Genomic DNA, 15,561 nt, shown 5'->3' on the forward strand with positions numbered 1-15,561 from the left:
TACTACAGCTATTGGCAACTCCCATCATCCCCAGTCACATGCCCCTCTCAGTAGCCAGGGACGATGGGAGATGTAGTCCAACAACAGTTGGTGGGTGGCACTTTGAGAGACCCCTGATTTAGACCTTCAGCTGAACTCATGATGGTTAAAAGCAGGGACAGCGGGCATGATTCCACCCCCTTTCCCATGCATTTATTATCTCCCAGTTCAGCGTGTCTGTACAGGGCTTGGGTTATTCCCTTTCACAACCCTCCTATCCTTTGCTTCTCTCCTTCCTTTGTTGTCTCATTCCTCCATCTTGTTTACTACTGCTGCTGCTGCTGCTGCTGCTACGGATATTTATAAACTGCTCTTCAACAAAATTCTCAAAGCGGTTTACATAGAAAAATAAATAGTACCTAAATAAGACAGTCCCCTATCTCCAAAGGACTCACAATCTAAAAAGAAACATAAGATAGACACCAGCAATAGCCACTGGAGGGATGCTGTGCTGGGGATGGATGGGGCCAGTTGCTCTCCCCCTGCTAAATATAAGAGAATCACCTCTTTAAAAGGTGTCTCTTTGCTCAGTTAGCAGGGGTTATTTATGTGTCATTTATTTTTCTGTGTAAACTAATTTGAGAACTTTGGTTGAAGAGCAGACTATAAATATTCTTCATCGTCGTCATATGGTGATGCCTGCTTTCTCATGTCCTTGCCTCTTTTTCTTTTTTCCTTCTTCTATCTCTGCTTTCTTAGGCGAGTCCCTTCTGGCTACCCTGCACACCTCTAGGATTGGTGGGGCTCAGCCAGTAGCAGCCAGAGCTACTACTGCTTGACATGCCTCTCTGAGACATTAGGACAGTTCAGCCAATCACTGCTAGAGACTTCATCACTAATATTACTACCATTGACAAATTCCTTCTTGTATCATAATATAGATGAATGACACCGCAGGGTTTCCCCAACTGCACTTGTGATTATGTGTGCCTAGGGATTTTGGCAATGCCCGAGCAGCCCGGGGACATACAACAAGAGGCAACGGAGAAGAGTGGTCTTAGAGATGCATGCAGGAATCCATCTGCAATGGTCAAGCAAATGTATTTGGGGTCCTTTGGCCCTTAGCCCAGTCAGAACAGATTCTGCTAGAAGATAAGCTCCAATACAAACCAAAGCTAGAATCAAAGCTTGGCCTGAAAAGGGGTTGATGCTAGATGTTGTGCAGTATTGACATCTGTTTCTGCTGAAATAGCAGACAGTGGTTCTGATTATCCATGCAGCTGTTTGGAGCAAACATTTACCGAGGGTTCAGCCAAGGCTGACAATAGTTAACAAAGTATTGAGTAAGCTTACTTTTCAGTTTTCAATTTTCATGCATTCTTTGAAACAAAGGCACATTCCTTCATCTGCTTCAGTAAGATCATAATGAAGGGGTAAACTATACAGTGTGGTGAATGTGTAGCTTGGACTTTGGGTGTTTATTTTTCTAATAAATTGAAATGAATTTATTATGGTCATAGACCAGCAATTATTAAACATACAATAGGGATGTGCATGAAACATGAATCGGATGCCGAATCGCAGCACATCCCTTTAACACGGAGGGATTACACATCACTTTTAACCTGGAGGAGTCTAGGTCCATGCCTGTTCCTCTGCTGCTCAGCACCACTTCCTTAATTGTGCCGCACCAGTGGCACTCTACCCCAGCTGCCCCTGTGTCATGCATGCATGGTGGCCACTGGCCATGTGCATGCTGGCATTGCACAGGGACAGCTGGGAGAGAGCACTGCCAGCACGTGATTATAGCTGGAGGGGAGGTGCACCACAATTAAGGAAGTGGCAGTGAGCAGTGGAGCTGCTCTCCTCCATGTTAAAGGGGATGTGCAATCCCTCCATGTTAAAGGAATCTGCTTAGATTCGGCATCGGAATCATTTTTCTTGCACATCCCCAATATACAAGAAAAACATAAAATGATCTCGATTAAGAAAATACAGCAAAAATAGAAAGTAATATGAATAAAAATATACTAAAATAGTTGGCTCTTAGCAATCACATGACACCACCATTTTACTGTGACAGGCTAAAGCCATGCATAAAACTTAGCAACTCATTCTGTTTTATCTACATTAGTATCAGACAGTGAATATGCGAGATAAAACCATCTCCTTGACTTTTTAAAAAAAGGGTTAATAAGCTCACAATGCATATCAAAATTAAAAAGACAGCATAACAATACATGGTCCATAGTCTCCAGGCCCTGCTCACAAGGGTCAATATGATCTTCATAAAGAGTACCCTGAAATTTGCCTTGCAGGAAGGCAGATGGGAGAACATTGATTCGTACCAGAGTGAACGTTCTTCGGAATTTGGGGGCAAATAATTTAAACAGATTCAGTAATCCAAAAACTTCTGGTTTAAGATGAGCGTTAAGAAGCTTTACATTTTCACTTGTGCTCTAAAAAGAATGGAAATTGCAAGTTAAGATGTCCATCTTAACTTTTGTGCCATTGGTCTCTGGGGCAACCCGGAGATATCACATTATGCCTGTTTTGAAACAGTTACACTGGCTGCCAATATGTTTCTGGGCAAAATACAAAGTGCTGGTTATAACCTTTAAAGCCCTGAACGGCTTGGGTCCGAGTTATCTTAGAGAGCGCTGCCTTCTACATGATCTACACCTCACATTAAGGTCATCTGAGGCAGTCCATTTCCAGTTACCACCAGTTCGTCTGGTGGCGACTCAGAGGAGAATGCACTCCCAGCAGAAATTCGTAATTTGAGATCATTACTGTCCTTCGGGAGAGCCCTTAAGACCTATCTGTTTGGACTGGACTTCCAGGGTTTTTAAATGATTGAAAAACTGTTATTTATTTATTTATTTATTTATTTAACTTATATGCCACCCAAACTTTCATCTCTGGGTGGTTAACAATGACATAAAAACAGTTTTAAAAATATAAAAGGTTAAAACAGTTTAACAATTTAAAAATAGCATAAAATTAAAACCTACAAATTTAAAAAGCTGAAAAAGCTTGGGTGAAGAGATGGGTCTTCAGACATTTTTTTAAAATAGTCAGAGATGAGGAGGATCAAAACTCAGCAGGGAGCACATTCCACAATCTTGGGGCAGCAATCGAGAAGGCCTCTGGTAACCGGAGACGGACCTCCTCAAGTGACCTCAATGGGCGGTGGGGCACATAACGAAGTATTTTAAATGGTTTTAAATTGCTGCCCTGGTTCTCCAGGGTTTTTTAGCTGTTTGAATTGTTTAATTGGTTTTATTCTGTTTTTATAGTTTGATTTTAACTGTTAACTTGTTTTAATTGTTTTTACCTTGTTGTAAACTGCCCTGAGCCATTTTGGAAGAGTGGTATATAAATCAAAAAAACAAACAAATAATAAATAAATATAAGCTGTAAAGACTTTGTACAGTCTGGTATATGATGATGGCTTTAGAAATGAGTCTCCATGCATCCATACTTTGCCTTGATCTTTCAGTTGGACGTTGGGCTAGGGAGGGATACATCCAGGCAGTCATTTAACAGGTGCAGCTTCCCTAATCACTTCCTAGAGATGCTCCTGGTGAATTTCTGCCTGATGCATTCCTGATCAAGACAAAATGTGTGCCTGCAAACTTTCAGGCAGATAGGGCAGACAATTTAGATTTTATCACCAAGAGAATATGCAGGACATATAATGTTAAAATGCTGAAACAACTCCCCCATCTTAATTATATTAACAGAACTGTGACATAAGGAAATGTTATTTGGTAGGAGTTTTCTCCACTAGAGAAGCTCTCTCTGTAGCTGTAGGATAACCTTTCCTTTCTATCGAAAAACTGTTGATTTTGATTGGTATTCTTCGGAGGGTACTGTAGTACCTTCAGCCTTGTGTGGCAGAAGCTACTATGCCTCTCCAGACTATAATGCTCTAATAGCATATAGGCCTCAATATTTGGGCTGGGGCACATAATTGATCTTCAGACTCACAGAATACCACCCCCACTTTAGTAGCACCCACCTCTTTTTCTGTTTTTGACAACACATTGTTATTAAAGGATATTTTAAGTCTGCACACTTGGCAACACTCCACTCAGCCCAACAGAGCGATCAGGATCCCAATTGTAACCTTTTCAAAGTTCGGTTTTGACTAGGGTTCCCATCTGTCTGGATTTCCCCCAGATTTAACACTATTTTGGGATGTCTGGGACTCCCCACCCCCTGTGGGAGGGGGTGTCCAGAGTTCTGGGAGGCATCTGGCTTTCATATGGCTACAGCCTGTCTCTGTGATGGCTTGTTGTGTTCCCTTCTTCTTCTCTCCCTTTCCTGGGTTCGTAGTAACATCTGTTGTCCAATGGGAAGAGGGGAGGTTCTGAAGGCTGCAGGTGAGACACAGATGTGAGTGAGACTTCTGTGAGTGAGCACCGAGAGGGAGGGAGAGATGCTGTAGGATGGGGTTGGAAAGGGTAGATTTTTAAAAGCACATCTAGTGGAGAGGGAGTGTGTGTTTGAGCGCGCGTATGTGTGTGTGTGCACGCACACACACACTTTGGTGGTCTGAAGGATGGAGTGGGAGGGGGTGATGTGGGGTGGAGTGGGATGGGAAAGGTGGGTAAAAGGAATGTGCAGATAAAGAACCCTGGTGGCGATGGACTCTGTGTGTCTGTGCACGCACGTGTGCACTGTTTTGAGGGACAGAGAAGGTGGGATGGTATAGGCTAGGCAAAAACCTATTAGAGGAAGAAAAATTATTTTGGGGTGCAGAATGCTGATTTGTGCATCAAGTTCCCTTGTTTGCCACATTTGTCCCAGTCATTTCAGTAGTAACTAACTTATTATGTGTGTGTAAAAAATGGCCACGTCCTCCTGACTGCACCAGTGCAGTTAGTTAGAAAGCTCTGTTAGGCTCCTGGCTTACTGCACCGGTGTATCCTTGCTCTGTATGTCAACCACTTCCCTGGTCCTACATGCGCGCACCACACTAGGGCCACGAGACTGTAGGGGCGGGGGAGTTGGCTGTGCGGGCTTCCTTCTTGACAGCCATTTGGGCCGGAGTGAGGGAGGAGCTTCACTCGCACGACTCCAGTTCTGTGGGGCCAAAACTGCAGTGCCAGTGTTCAGATGTAACGCTGGCATGCAGAAATGGAGTTTGCAGCGGTGAAACTCCACCCTGACCAAACTCCACTCTGACCAAAGGATCAGAATGGAGATTGAGGAGGGGAACCATGGGACCCTTTCCATCCAGATCTCTGGTTGCCAAAATTCGGATGTGCAGGTGAGGAAACCAGAGGTGAAGGGACCTCTGGTTTCCTGTTAGGTCTGAATTCAGCCATGGGGTTGTATAGCTCCTCCTCATACTGCTGCTGCTCTGTCCCCTTCCAACCACCAGAGTGCAACTGTTGGAGATATCCTTCTGTGCTGAGTCAGAAGTTTGGTGAGTTCCCTGCCACTATTTCATGGTTCTAACCACCAACACATACTTTGGTAGAAGCAACAGGGAGTACTTCTCAGCAGCCAAGGTAGTAGCTGTTACCTTTTCCTACCAGAGCAACAGGGGTTGGCCAGAGGTGTCCCCCCCCCCGCCCGCACTTTGATGGGCCCTAGGCTAGTACACAAAGCGGCTGATTTTGGATGCCGGCCCTGACCAAAACAAAGGAAGCATTTTGTATTCACATTTCTTTCTTTGTGATTCTTTATTCTGGTTAATAAATGCTAAGCCGCAAAACCTTGTTCTGCTCAGATTATTTTATATTTTAATCATTTTAATTTATTTTGCTGTGCTAGTGTACAGTCACTTCCTAGGGATTTGTGCCCGGAAAAATGAGAAGAATGAGCTGTATAAGACCATGAGAGAGAGGTTATAAAATAAACATTATACCATATGTGGGGGAACATTTTTACTGTAAGTGGCTGCTCTCACTTTCTGGCATTTTATATACACAGCCATCTGTTTGAGGGTTGTTTGAAATGGCCATCTTCCAGCATTTATGTAACTAGGCAGCTGAGAGGAAATGACATCACAGTTTCCTGAAGAATATTAGCAATGTCAAAAATAAAGAAATATGATGGATAATAAAACACTTTTATTCAGATATTATTCATTTTTCTATTATTTATTTTCTTACCAGTGTTGACCTGTTTCTGTTGTTTCTTACATTGCGACTGTGCTCTCAGTTTTATTTATGTGTATTAGAAGTGACTTCTCAAAGGAAAACAAGGAAAACAAAGTGTCTCAATGGAAAAATGGAAACAATGTGATCAGACCAAAACTGAGCTGAGTTGAAATGCCTGACTTTGCTTTATATTTGCTTTCGTGAGCGCTGAAAAGCACTTTCCATTTTCATGTATTGCCCTCATTGCAAAAACAGTTGCATTGTTTCAATGCTGTCTTTCTTGGCAGCATTTCCCTTCTTCTTGTCCACACTGTGCTAGGCTTCATTTGCTTAATTTAATCCTATTGGCTGCAGTGATGGTGATGACGTTTGAATGGAAGGGGCTCAAATTACTAACTCCTCCCATTCACAAATGTGCAGTCCATTTCAAGTGGTCCTCAGATCCACTGAAATGCAAACTAGAAATGCTCTTTGCCCACTGCCCCAACTACTAAGATTTTACCACTTTCAGCTCCAGCTAGCGATAGACTGTTTGTAGGGGAGCAATGACAGAAAGCGGGGCATGGCTTGATTTCCTGGATGCATGGCTTTCCAAGGCATCTGGTGGGCCACCGTGGGAAACAGGATGCTGGAATAGATAGGCTTTGGGCCTGATCCAGTAGGGCTGTTTTTATGGTCTCTCCTTGTCCACCACCAACACAAAATAACTCCTTGCTGTTGCAAATGACGAGGGGGTAACTAGTGGCAGGCTCACAGGCACTTGCTCGCATTCAGGTACTTGTTTGACTCTAAACTAGAAACAATGCTCCTGAGCATGCTCAGAAGCCCACCTCCTGCCAGGACAATGGCATTTGTAGTTTTATCTGCAGACAGACAAAACTATAAACCATGACTCCATTAGGAAATGAGGCTCTGGAGGAGCATCATTTTCATGTGCCTGTCTGGGAGTCCTCCCTGCCACCACAGACAAGCACCCATTTGCCACCCCCACCACCAATGGTCCTCTCCTCATTCACAAAAGTCCCTAGCAAAAGCAGGGACAATTTGGCAGGAATCGAGGGCTGCACAGATTCCATTGGGGTTTATTGAATCTTCCTCCTGAACGTTTGACAAACCCTTCAGGGCTTTTTTGAGCATTGCAAGGTAACACTTGCAAATTCCAAATGGTCTTTGAAGTGAGGCTCTAGGGAGAGCCGAGCATCACTAATTGGTGGTGGTGACCCATGTGACTGGGGATGGGTCCATGGCTCAGTGGAGGAGCATCTGCTTTGCAAACAGACTGTCCCAAGTTCACTCCCTGGGATCTCCAGGAAGGGACGGGAAAGACTTCTCTCATTCAGAAATGTGCAACCTGTTTCAAGTGGACCTTGAAAACTTTAGAGAGCCATTGCCAGTCAGTGTAGACCAGTGGTTTTTAACATGGGGTCTGTCAGATGTTGCCGAACTACAGCTCCCAGTACCCCCAGGTGCAATCAATTGTGTCTGGGGATGCTGGGAGCTGTAGTTCAGCAACATCCAGAGGGCCCCTAGTTAAGAACCACTGGGGTAGACAATACATCTAGCTAGATGGAGCAATAGTCTGATTTGGTATAAGGCAGTTTCTGTGTTCCTATAGATGTAGTTTATTTTATTGTTAAATTTATATACCGCCTTTCATTAAAATAATCACAAAGCGGTTCACATAGAAAAAGTTAAAACAAGACTGTAAAAATTACACAATTAAAATATGCTAAAATATAAAAACAGATCTAATTAATTTTTTTTTTTTAAAAAAAAACCACATACATAAAAATACCATAAAATGGACTGTGATATCCTGATGCTATGCTTCATGTGGGGGTATCATGGACACTTGTAAACAAAGTCAACTAGACTGCAATAGCCATAGCAGCTTGGGCTACAAAGCAGGGAGGTGAAGAAGAACAAAAACGGCACAGAGAACTTGATCCATTTCCTTTTTTTAAAAAAATGCTTTTTATTATATAGAAAGGTAAGAAAAAGGTTACACCTCTGAGCCACCAACTTGTCCAGTAACACGGTCCATTTCCAATAGCATCCTCAGTTTTTGCTGACACATGAAGCCTATTCAGAGGAGCATGTGCAGTACTGGACTGAGTCCTATCCCAGTGCTGCCCTCCCGCCCAACTTGCCTTTTAACTCCGGCCTTTAGCTGAGATTAAATGAACCTGAGGTTGTAAGAACAATTGTCTTACAATTGTCTCGGCAGACGGTTGTAAGAACAATTGTCGCCAGGTAAAAGGCTTCCCCCTGGTCTGCCGCTATTTCTGGCAGTGAGCTTCGGGGAAGGAGTGGCTGTGCCAAGCACGGCAGCTGCTCTAATATGAGCAGCCCCCACGCTCATGGCGTGGCACACCCTGGGATGTGGGAAGTCCTCCTGATCCCGGCTTCAGCCTTTGCCATGCCACTGCTTGTGTGGGCGCACAGCACGGCAAAAGCACAGGCGCCCACCGCTTGCCTGCAGCCCTCAGGAGGGGCAGCCATGGTGTTTTCAACCCCAGGGGCTTAGATCCACTGAATCATAGAACCCCATTCTAACCAAACCATAGAAGTCAGAAATAAAGCCTCAGCGATTCCTGCCTGCGAGACTGGGCTCTTTAGCCCAGCCCTTTGGCATCAGTATTTGCATTCTTCTCCTGGGAGGGAAGGCGGAAGCCTCGGGAGGAAGTGGGCTTTGGAAATCCTTCCCTGCCTTTCTGTAAGTGCTGGGTTAATATTCAAAGAATCCGTAAACTTGTTAGCAGTGTTGAAAATGAGCAGACATGGACAGGTGCAGAATATTTGAAGAGCATGATTGAATTCTTCAATATTTCATGCATATTAATTACTAGGCTTTGAGTACCGGCCGTGGATGTTCTGGAAAAATATACTAGTATATATCCACTTCCATCACTGCTCATAGGTGTTGGATAGGGTTGTGCATTTTGTTTTGTTTTCTGTTTTGTTTTTGGCCCGAATCTGAAATACCCCCCTTTTGTTCTTTGTTCTAAACCAGCCAATCCGAAACACCCCAATTTTGTTCTTTGTTCGAAATTGCAAAATCCAAATCCTAAACATTTTGGATTTTTAAAAAATGGCCCCAGGGAAAAACTAGTGGGTGGGGGTGGTAGTGCCCAATGAGTGGAAACTACCACCCAAATTTCAGAGGAATTGGGCAAAGGACTGATTTTTGGTGAATTTTTGAAGTATAGGATTTTTCCCATAGGGAAGAATGGAGGTTTTAGCAAAAGTATAGCTTCATGTTGGGGGGAAAGGGGTGGCCCAGAGCAGAGTAGGGTGGGTGGTAGTGCCCAGTGGGGGCAAGGAAGCTGCCAGAATTATTTCAAAGGAATTGGGCAGGTGGCTGATTTTTAAAGATGTAGTGGAGTTTGTGTGTCTAAAGTTCTTCCCCATAGGGAATGATGGACCTCCATAATTCCTGCCCCATAACTGCACTTGGGGGGCACCAGGGTGGCCCAGAGCAAGTGGTGGTGTAGAGCACATAGGGTGCCAACCACCCCCATGGGTTGCTAACCCATGGGGTACTGAGTTCTGTTGTTTCTGAGATGTTTTGAGTGTAGATTCCGATTCTCTGGTAGCATATGAGAGTGGGTTCATGGTTTGTCATTGAAAATCTCATATGCTACCAGAGAATCTACACTCAGAACACCTCAGAAACAACAGAACCCAGCACCCCATGGGTTAACAACCCATGGGGTTGGTTGGCACCCTATGTGCACTACACCACCCCTCACTCCTGGCCACCCCAGCGCCCCAGGTGGAGTTATGGGTCTGCTGAAACCTCCATTATTCCCTGATGGGGAGGGAACCTTAAAGAAGCATAAACTTCCAACAATTCCTAAGAAATCAGCCCTTTGCCCTATTCCTTTGGAATCTGGGTTGTGACAGGCACCCCTTGGGGCAATGCCACCCAACCCACTGTTTTGCCCCTCAGCCCCCCTTTCTGCCCTGAATCTGCCCCAAAGACATGTCAACTTCAGAAATTCTTTAAAAATCAGCCCTTTCCTCCAATTCCTTTGGAATCTGGGTGGCAGCAGGCACCCATTGGGGCACTACCACCTGAACCACTCTTCTGCCCCCAAAGCCCCCTTTCTGCCCTCAATCCATCCCAAATAACATCAACATCACACATCAACAACAGCAGAGCTTTGGAAAAAATCAGACAGATTTCCAAAGGTCATGCACATCCACATCCCCCCCACCTGAAATGCAATTGATCTACACACAACAGTGTGAAACAACAACAATGAAATGCACACTGCCCCACTGTCCAATGAGGGTAAAATTTACCCTTAAATTTGCTTAAAAGGAATAAGGAGGCAATTGTCAGCAGATCAGCCCATGCTTTCTCTGACCAATCTGCGGGCTGGAAGGGCTGGAAATTCAAACAGATGTCAAAACTCAAAATGGAGATTGAAGGAGAAAGACTTTCTGTGATTGCAAAATGGAGTTCCAAAACAGCCGAAACAACAAAACATTTTGTACCTGAAACAGGGACGCTTTGTTTTGGCTACAAAAGTTTCTGTTTTGAGCATTGGGTGTTTTGTTTTGGCTACAAAACAGCCTAAAAGGCCTGTTTTGTGCACAAAATGTTTTGTATCCGAAACGAAACGCACATCCCTAGTGTTGGATTCTATAGGCCTGAGGAGGCTGAGCCTCCTCTTGTTTCCCAGAACAAATCCTTGGACCAGTGTAGGAGTCTTCTTAGACTATAGAGAATGCTTCAAATCTATACAATAGAGTGCAGTTGTGCAGTCTGGATAAACTGTCAGATCGAGGAGCTCTGCAAGAATGCAACTATATGATAAAAACATTAAGCAATAGTCCTATTCTCACAATATGTTTAGGGTAAGTGAACTACACATGTTCATTTGAATATTTGCATGGAGCCAGCCCACATACAATTGTCTGTGCATAGAGCTTCCTGTGATTGGGTACCCAGCTTTTCCAGGGATCCAAAACATGTCAAAATCATCTGTGCACGGCCAATGTAGTTATACATGCATTGGTTCTCTACAGGCATTCAAGTGGATGTGTATGGAATGGGTCAAGTGACAGGCCTGCTGTGACCCTGCTCCCACCTCAATATCCATACCCAGATTATACTGTGAGAATAGGGTTAATATAATATTCCAGAGTACACAAGAGAGGAACAAGTGGTAACTAACTTATTATGATCCACAGGGAAAGATTTGCATTGAACAGAGCTGGTGCCATTTCTGTAACCAATTTCACATTGTGCGTCCAGAACCTATATAAGGAGAAAGTACAGAAAGAGTTCTGTTCTTAGTGATCTTGTCCTAGAAACTGTCTAAATCCTCTGTAATGAGTCTTTTGAGAAAACTTTGCAATGCCAGAAGCAATGTTTTGCATTATATAAATAGTTCAAAAGCTGTGGATTCATGCCAAAGGGGAGAAAGAATCAGCCCACCTGGTATTCATTCAGGATTCTGTTGCACTTTTAGTTTATGGGTTAGCTTGCCAAAATAGCAGGATTATTTTTAAATGGGGGTGGGGGGTGGGTTCCCTCAGGGATGCAGAAGTCAGAGATGCCAACTGACCAGTAAGAGGAGTGTGCCAAGGCAAGTTCTTGGCAAGCTGACAAAAGGTGCTACAGAATTCCAAATGAAGACCAGGTGGGTTTATTTTTACTTTGGCATGCAACCAAGGCCTTTGAATTATTTTTATACTGCCGGAGGAGATTGCTTCTGGTGTTTTCAAAGCTTTCTGGGAAAGATCTCTAGGCCAGAGGTTTTCAAATGGTGTTCCAGAAAGCCCTCGGGGTCCTGAGACGCTTGTCTGAGATTCTCCAATGAGAAGATCATTATTCAAGGAGAGCAATGGACAACAAGCTTTTCTGAAGAGACCTTATCTGCCATTAATGATCCCTTATGATGTGAAGCCACCGGGTGGTGATGATATTAAGGTTGCCACATGCCCACGATTGGCCTGGACAGTCCAGGAATGGGATGTCCTGCCCAGAATGTAGGGAAAGTGTTGTCCTAGTTATCAAATTTTAACTTGTACTATGTCATTTATTTTGTTTTAACTACTGTTTTAAGTTTTTTCTTGTCATTTATTTTAACTTAATGTTTTAGCTTTTTGTTTGTTTGTTGTAAACCGCCCAGAGACATGAATTTTGGGTGGTATAGAACTGTGTTAAATAAAATAAAATAAAATAAATATCTAGGAATTTGTGTGGGAAGATTGATTTGATGAATGTTACCCATTTTTCTCGTGCTTCCCTACAGGCATTGTCGCTACATTGGTTTCGATATTTATGCTTATCCTTTCTCTTGCACCAGTACTTTCAGCTCAGTAACTCTTTCCCCTCTGTTGGACCGCATTCACCCATATGAATCTGCCAGGGCCCTCTGCTCATCATCTCAGGCCCTGCTCATGACTCCGCCACTAACAGAGATCTGGTTGTGGGGACTAGATACTGGGCCTTTTCGGTTGTGGCCCCTTGGCTTTGGAACGCTGTCCCTGAAGAGCTTCGCCATGCTCCCTCCCTCAGCATTTTTAAAAAACATCCTAAAACACACCTTTTTAAGGAGGCTTTTTAATACCGTTATTATTTTGTTATATCTGGTAGGTTCTTTAGCTTCTTTAGCTTTTTATAATTTTCAGTTTTAATTTGAACCTAATAATTGTTTTTAGCCTGACTTTTTAAAATAATAATAATAATAATTTTATTACTTGTATCTGTGTCTATTTTATTGTTGTAAGACGCCCTAAGAAGTATTACACTGGAGGGGCAGAGTATAAATATTTTAAACAAACAAACAAACAAACAAACACTAAGTAGAGAAAAAAACATAGTAAAATGTTCCAAGTCCAACAATATTTAAACAATAATTGTATGAACTGTTAGTAATAAAAAGCCAGATTCAGACATTATGCGGCATGAGTGTACAGATGTCTGTACATCTCATACATGTGTCTGTACATCTCGTACACGTGTTTGAATGAATAACTGTACCAGTGTTGGTTTTAAAAGTGAACTCGGATACAGGCTCATCAAATGCCTGGTACAGCTAGGAAGTGTACTTCTGTACCTGCATTCAGCATAACATATAAATGTTATGTTGTACATGTACACAATGTTGTACATGTGTTCAGCTCTCTACCTGTATGCTCTAATCTCATTGTATGCTAAACATAACATGTGAATGGGTCTAATCTAAAGTAAACACAGTAATGCAGGTTTCTTTCATTTCTCACTTGCACTTGTACTACTGCAATTGTACAGATCTCACTTATTTGATATTGTTGATTGAGGTGAAATCCTCCCCCCACCCACTACAGCAAAGAATGCTGAAGGGGGAAATGTGCCAAACAGCGGCCAAGCTCCACTATCAAGCACTCTTTCCAATCCTAGTCCAAAAAGCTGTGTTTTAACATTTGCATCCTCCCTCATGGTTGTGTCCAGGAATTCTCTCTGACAAATGGGGCAACCCTAATTGGCATATATCCTGAGGTGTGCTCAGATCAATGCTGAGGCCCAACGGACCAAGCCAGTGGTTTGTTTGAAATAAGTGTGTGCTCCAGAATATGCCCCAGAATTATCTGAAAAGCGTCTGGTTTCCTGTTGGACCTCCCTCTCCCCACAGGGCCAGCTGATTGTCAGTTGTGCTAGTTCTGGGTCAATTTCCAAACAAAGCACAGCAGCATGTTACAGCCTTCTGCTCTCTTCCAGTTCCTCACTCAGGCACGTTCCTTCATGACCCAGGTATTGTTCTTCCCACACTCCTTTTTTGGTGATCTTCTCCGGTCTTCTAGGGAAGACACAGCCTTGCCCTTCCCTCTTCTCAGTTGGCTTTCTGTTGGAGCAGGTATCTGATTTCCTCCTCCTTCTGTCACTCAGGTGGCTCACCAGCTGTCCCAACAAGGGGTGGGCAAGAGGCATGGCTACCCTCCCACCTTCTGACCAGTGTTCTCACTATTTTTTTCCATCTGTGTGCGGAATGAGTTTTGTTCTGGATGGCAGTATCAAGGCAGTCTGCGCGTACCTGCATTCAGCGTGGGGGTCTCTTCCTGATTCAGCCTGAGCAGGGTCTAAAATGTACTGAGCGGACATCCAAAAAGTGTTTTTTTTTCATCCACATGCTTTAAAGGTTCATGCCTTAGAGCTTCTGACCACAAGTGTTAAGTGACCAACATCTGGCCCCACTTGTGATTTTCCTGCTGACGGGTTGGCGGAGTTCACAGTGCAGACATGCAGTGCAGACATGCAGGGGTTTCTCAGAAGATCTGGCATGCAAATGGTTCCCTCCAGGTAGAGAATTTCAATGTCAGTGCTCTAGATCAGGGATTCTTAACCTCTGGTCCCCAGATGTTGGACTTCAACTCTCATAATCCCCAACCAAAGGCCATTGGGGTTGGGGATTATGGGAGTTGAAGTCCAAGAACATCTGGGGACCCAAGGTTGAGAATCCCTGCTCTAGATCAACAGAAGCAACTCCAAACTCAACATACCTCAACATTCTTGATACAGATGCTAGATCAGCTCCAGAGGAATGAAGGTAAAAGAGCATATTCCTCAGCTCATGGGATTTCAATTTGCAAAGGAAAGTTTATGAAGGAAGTTGGTGCAGGTAAGCCCTAAACCCACAAGGACCTGGCCATCTATGTACCTAGCCTCAAGTTCTGGATGAAACCAAATATTCAGATATATAATTCAGAAGGGCCTTCTCAATAGTGGCCCTGCCAGCTTTGGAAAGGCTTCCCAAACATGCTTAATAGGTCTTACTCCTTGATTAGCTTTAAAAAGGACATTAACCCCATTCTTTTAAAATAAGCATTTTACATAGAACATAGAAACCTGCCATATAGAGACACAAGTTTTGGGCAGTATGGAAATATAAACAAACAAACAGAGTCAGACCATTGGTCTATCTAGTAGCTCAGTATTGTCTTCAAAGACTGGCAGCGGCTTATCCAAGGTTGCAGGCACGAATCTCTCAGCCCTATCTTGGAGAAGCCAGGGAGGGAACTTGAAACCTTCCGCTCTTCCCAGAGCGGCTCCATCCCCTGAGGGGAATATCTTACAGTGCTCACACTTCTAGTCTCCCTTTCATATGCAACCAGGGTAGACCCTGCTTAGCTAAGGGGACAAGTCATGCTTGCTAATTGGGTGTTAATTGGGTTTCTAGATGTAATCTGCTTTAGTCCGTTCTGCCATTTTATCCTGCTGTTGGTGTGTTTCCATGCTTGTTTTATCATAATTTGTTTTATTGTGTTTCTGTTATAAGATGCTCTGAGCAGCACTGTGCTGGAAGGAATGGGTTAGGAATATTTTAAACAAATAAAATAAATACAGGATGTTCTTATTAAACTCAGGGATTTCCCAGGTGAACACAAGGCAAGTGTAACCAGATTCCAATTACGTAAAGAACAACATTTTGTAATTACTTTAGATATTCTTGTTTTGCATCACTTTTTCAGA

Source organism: Hemicordylus capensis, chromosome 2 (assembly GCF_027244095.1).
Source record: "Hemicordylus capensis ecotype Gifberg chromosome 2, rHemCap1.1.pri, whole genome shotgun sequence".
Classification (NCBI taxonomy): Eukaryota; Metazoa; Chordata; class Lepidosauria; order Squamata; family Cordylidae; genus Hemicordylus; species Hemicordylus capensis.